The sequence below is a fragment of the Amblyomma americanum genome, chromosome 7 (genome assembly GCF_052857255.1).
Source record: "Amblyomma americanum isolate KBUSLIRL-KWMA chromosome 7, ASM5285725v1, whole genome shotgun sequence".
NCBI lineage: Eukaryota > Metazoa > Arthropoda > Arachnida > Ixodida > Ixodidae > Amblyomma > Amblyomma americanum.
Genome location: NC_135503.1, coordinates 15,097,927 through 15,103,926, shown reverse-complemented (window position 1 = coordinate 15,103,926; position 6,000 = coordinate 15,097,927).

Here is a 6,000-nt window from a genome sequence, read left to right as displayed (position 1 = left end):
TAACTGCAAAACAAGGTACTACAAACTGGGGTGTGAAAATTTTCCATCGCTATACTAAATGTTAATCTCCAAAATGCATATTTCATTAACTTTGACGTAGTGGAAGCGTAATAAGAGCGCTTCCGCAGCCGCACTTTATTTTTCGTAAAAACTGGAGTTTGCAACGACGTAAAGCTTCCTACGTAGTGTTTTTCTTTTTGCAGTTAATTTTCAAGATCGTTTGTTTCTTGCTACCTTCAGAATTAATACAGTCATCATAAAATAACTACCACATATCGCACACAAACTCTTCGTCAACACAAAGCTCACAGTAAACAGGAAAATATCGTCAAGTGTTTCTGAGGGTACTGACGCTCGGCCTTGCAAGGGGTGTGCTGTGCTCATGCCTGCGTGTATCAGCGCCAAGGTTGCACGTGAGAAGACTACGCCCGCAAGTTTCCGCACTGAGTCTCGCCTTCGCATTCCAAACTCAGCGCCATGTTCGTTTCACTCTTGGTTCGGTTTCTGCGTCTCTGAGCTCTTGGCGTCAAGCGTTTCCGCGTATATCCTCCTTTTTAATTACATGTGCCCAGATCTCGGCGTCCATTCACCTTTTTTTCGTCGTTAAAACACCCGGTGCCCTCAGCACGAGACGCCCTTGACTCGATGCTTTCTTGCTTCTGAAACGCTGTTTTCCGCTGGGGAAAAACCGCGGAGCCGTGGCACTCTCCCACAATACTGTATCTGCATTTTTTCATCGGTTCTGACATTGGCGCTTATCTCGACGCTAATTTGCTTTTCCTATTGGGTTGATATACTATTTTCCTGCATTCAGCAGCCATAACATTAACGACCGACGCTGATGGCGAACGCGATTAGCTTCTACGAATACACATATTGGAATCGTACCAAATAGGTCTCTCAAGATCTTGATCATCATCATCAGCCTGACTATGCCCACTGCGGGGCAAAGGTCTCTCCCATTATTCCATTAACCCTGTCCTGTGCCAGCTGCGGCCACCCATCCCCGCAAACTTCTTAATCCCATGCGCCCACCTTACTTTTTGCCACCCGCGTGCTACGCTTTCAATATCGGCCTGATTACAGGGTTGAAATAGTAGCCTTGAGCTATACGCGCTCAGAAGAAGCACCGTCACTTTCACCGCTTCAAAAAGTGAGACCTGCTAGTTTCTTCCATTGTGTTAGATCGCAACGTCGACAAATGCAATATTTTCCCGTCACTACCAAACAGTGTATTCAGCCGCATGACAAGTGCTTTGCTCCTTAGCAGAATTAAACATAGACACATGCATTACAGGATAAAGCCACTTTTTTTTTATAGCACGATTCGAACAAACTACGCCGATGCATGCACAAGAAACTGGCACCTACGCCGTTTCACGGTTGCGAACAAAGGCGCCAAACTACCGTGACTACAGAAAGAGAACACGGCTACGTGAAACTTCCTCGCGTGTTCGGAGAAAGAAAGATTCATGCGGTGCTGGGTGTTGACCATCGTTTGCCCTCAGCAAGAGCGACGATACAACTGCACCAGTTCGGAATTTCGCCGCGGAAACCCGCCCCTCCACAATGTGGTCTTCGCGTCGAAACAAAAACCTTTGGAAGCACACGCAACAGACGGTCAGCGGAGACAAAGGACCCGCCACAAGAAGAGACGCGGTCGGGGGTTGGTGGACGGAGAACTGGAGGGGAGGGGGCAGGGTGTAGTTGCGGGCTGCATAAGGGTAAGCGGCACAAGAAGATAAAGTTTGGATGCGTCGAGCGAGCCATGGCAATGCTGCTTTTGTTGACATGCGCCGATGGCGGCTGGAACAATGTTCCACGCCGCGACACAGCAGAAGCGGCAGCAGCAGCAGCAGCGCAGCAACCCTTCCCTTAACTCTCTTTCCCTCGTTCCCTCTATGCACCCGCTTTCTACGTTTTCTTTTTTGCTTCGCAGTTTCTTCTTTCGTTCAAGCGTCGCGTTGTGTCCGCGCGCGCTGCTTACTGCTCCTTCCCATTGCCCAACAACGGCAGTCTTTTGTTCCGTTCCATGCCAGGAAGAAAAGGCAACTACTTTTCGGAAGCTGCGCCGTTAATTCTTGTTTGTTTCTTCCCGTACTTTGCTTGCCGCGCTTGCGCGCGTGTTGCCGTTTTATGGGCGAGACAGTAGCGCGACAACGCATTCGTCCCTCCGCGCATTGCAGCACGCGAGCAAGCGCGCACTTGGGCATGGAAGACGCGTCGGCACGTACTACATGGTTCTCCCCTCAATCCCTCTCCTATGTACGGCCCTTCTCGGCCCGTTTGAAATGTGCACGAGCAGTCGTCGGGTGTATACATGGTCGAATGCGTCGATGATGTCATTTCAAAGCGCTGCGAAGAGTATAGTGCGTATGCTACCGTGCCCGTGGTTCGGTATGCAAGCGACGTGGTCGCGGAAAAACACCCGCGACCTCTGTAGCGCTCTCTCCGTGAAGCACTTGAAACCAGAGCAGCCCTTTCCTCGACGTTCTTCAAAGCTGCATTCCACCATTTTCTTTCTTTTTTTTCGTTCAGATTTCGCTTATATTCCTTAACGTTTTAGCCCGTGTCGTTCATGCGCGGCAGTCTGCTATATTTTTTTCTTGTTGAGCTTCTCCACAGAATGCTTGGTAGCCTTGACAACCGCCGCTAAGTATAGCAAGTGTCCCATCGTTTCGTTCAATGCCAGCCGGTGGCTGCGGACTGCAGCGTGTATAGTTATGCGCGTTTAGCGTTAACCAAGAAATATAGAAAGAAAGCCTAGGCGTCGCCAGCGTGGAGCCGGCGGTAAAGCGTCGCTGCGCGACGCTCGGCAGCCTGGGAATTCGGGCGACGTTAATCTGATGGCTGTGCTGCTACCCGCTGCAGACGTGCTGCGCTTTAGGCCACCGCATGACGCGTCTACGCTTCCGGGCGTCGACGCGTTCACGTTCGCGCTTTCGCGGTGTTCAGGGGCGTCGAACAGAAAGAGCTGACTGCAGCGCTCAATGTGGTTGACGTTGCTGTCATACCCCTTTATTTAATGGTGCTCCTTTGTTAGCCTGTGGTCGTCCAGCAGGAGGTTTTTGCGAGGAAACGAATCTAAAGCAGTCATCGGCGCGCCCCATATTTGTCTTGCGTGCGTGCGTGCGTGAGAGCTAGCCAAAAAATAGCAAATATACGTGAAAGCTATTTCGTTCATGCGAAACTACTTCACATGGGTGTCACGTATTAGTAATGCTACCTGACATGGCCTGCAATCACGTCCGCATTTTGAACCAACAAAGGAACTTTTGGTGTAGATGTAAACCACAAGCTTTTGCGACCGTCCCTGATATCACGTGCTTGTTCCTACGTGGGCGCATTATGTATCCCATGAGCAGTTGAGCTCCACAGTGACTGGACCACTTACATCTGTAGTTATGAGAAAGAACGAAAAGCCGCAGAAAATGCATTTTGTTCGTATGTAAAAGAAGAGTGTAGAAAATGCATGTTCGTAGAAACTTTTTCCCAACGGACAGATCGAAATGGCGATGAGGTTCTGGGTTGCCTATTTTATAAATATGCAATTCTTTTGTGGTCCTGTGGCAAAACGCAAGATGTGTGAACGCACTGACCAATTATTGGCACACAATTTAAAAGCGGCCATGTCTGCTGTAAATGAATTAAAGCTGTTCGGCAGCGCCATATGGACAGAGAAGCTGTACAAAGCAATTTTTGTTCGTTTCGTTAAGAACTGGCAAGGAGCCAGTTTTTTTTAGTTTAGTTTTCCTGAATGAATCTGCCCTGGTTTAATGCTTGATGAATTAATTTGCTTTTCGTTTCAAAAGTACTCGCTGCGCAAGCTATTGGTTGCTAATTCTAGCTATGAGTAATCGAAAGATGTCTCATGAAAAAAAAAGTTAGTCGGTCATAGTAAAGAAAAAACCAGTCCTTATGAAACAGGCTTCGAGCTAGAGACCTAGTGGCAACTCTTTGCGGTCATCGAAGAGCCTGCAGGCACAGCGCATGACAAATGTAATGCGTACATAAAAGGAAATAAGAAAAAAGTCAATCATGCCGGTGGCGAAAGGAAAACAACTTCAATTTTGAATTTGGCCCTTTAGTGAATTCAGGTCACTTGCTTCGAGGACAACAGTGTCTTGAGGACAATAGGGCTTCTCATGTGTTTCAGCGTGGATGCAGCTGGTGGTAATTACATATGCAGCGCTGCAGGTATGTTAAACATTTGCGCAAGGATGGCGTGCTGACTATTCGAAACCACGACCTCAGACAACATTTTTAACCATTTGTTTTATTTCAGAATAGAGGTTAAACAATCAATCACTCATTAGTTTACACAAAAAAAAACACATTCCAGATTTTCTCCTCACCGCGAAAATTGTCATACCCCAAACGGCTGACTTGCAAACAGATGTGCGCCGAAAGTGACAGAAAACCAACTTTCTTTGTTAACGCCCGAAGTACGCATTAGCTATGCTCTACAAACACGTTAAGAGCGCGTTAGCGCTCTACAGACGCGGTTAGCACACGTTAACACGCTTTTCAGTGCAAACACGTTTCCTGAAAGCCGTTGCCCAAGGCCGTGTTGGAGCACGTCTGAGTAGTTCCTCGACTAGCCAAAGATTATTTGCCTTTTTTTAATCTACATTCTTTTTGCCTCCAGCTCCTTTAAACACGTTCCGTGAACAAAGATTGCTCGAATTCCTGGCGAACTAGAAGTTTCAGACTACCTAGGAAGATAAAGGCCAGCCGAAGAGTTAAATGTAAAACGACATAAAAGCGGCGCTCACCGCCGGAGGCGCACACATGTACGCGACGTGACTCGTCCTACGGAGTCGCCGGCTTTCGTAAGCATTTCATTAACGCGCACAAAGAAGCTTGCACTGAAAAGCCACGTCGCAGTTTCGCAAGGACGTGGGGAAGCGTCGCTCGCGATTCGCCATCCGTCGTCTCTCTTTGTTAAACGAGGTGAAACTAAATTGGACAAAAGGTGCTCGGGACCTCACGCCTGGCCCTCTTCTCTTTCGACTCCCTTGCTATGCGTTCTTGATGATTCGAAATGATTCCTCGATCTGTTTCTTCTTCTCCACCCCCCCCCCTCCACTTTTACCCCCGGCTTGTGCGAGTTCGTGCCTGCAGCTGTGGGGCCCCGCTAACAATTTGGCGGCGAGGAGGAAATCCGCCGCTCCAACTGTGCTCGCCGAATACATTTAGCGTGGCGAAGGTTTTCGTGAACGGTCTGACCTGATCTTCCTAGAGAGAAATGTGACGGAGTCGCTTCCAAGTGGGAGGCCGTGCGGACGAAAAACACGAGTCGACATTCACTTTTCCGAATACGAGCGCGCTAATTCACGATGCGCCGCTCGGACGCAGCGGCGAGATTTAGTTCTCCGCTTTGGTTGTCACTACCGTGTTCAACGAACGATGAATGAAAGCAGAGTGTGTAGTCATCTGAAATGCGTAATCAGGTGCGCTCTTGCTTCGCATTCACAAGTAAAGGGAAACGATAATCCGTTGAACAATAGCGAATGAACTCCACTGCCTGAGAGAGTCAAGAATTTTAATCAAGCTGACTAGAGTGTGAAAGTGGACTGTGCTCTTCAAGTGTCAAGAATATGAGAACGAAAATAAGGAAGACAAAATGAGGAGCAGATATAGCATTTTTCTTTGTTCGTTATTAAAGACGTTTCTACTGCCTCGTCGAATTAAAAGTTTCTTAGCGAGGAAGATAAGAAATAAATTCGACTATTATAAATCCCATTTACTGAGAGCAAAGCTAGACAGCGTTAAACACCTCTGCTGGCTTGAGCGCACACTCAAGCACGTGTAAGCAGTGCTTAACGTCCGGCTCCGTCCAAGAGGGTCTCTAGTAATTTGAGCATAGGTGGAGAGGTAAAGAGGGAGGGAGGGAGGGAGGGAGGGAGGGAGGGAGGGAGGGAGGGAGGGAGGGAAAGCGGCTGGCAGCTTGTTTTACACACCTGGCGCAAGCCAACAGTCACGGAAACCAAGGAGCAT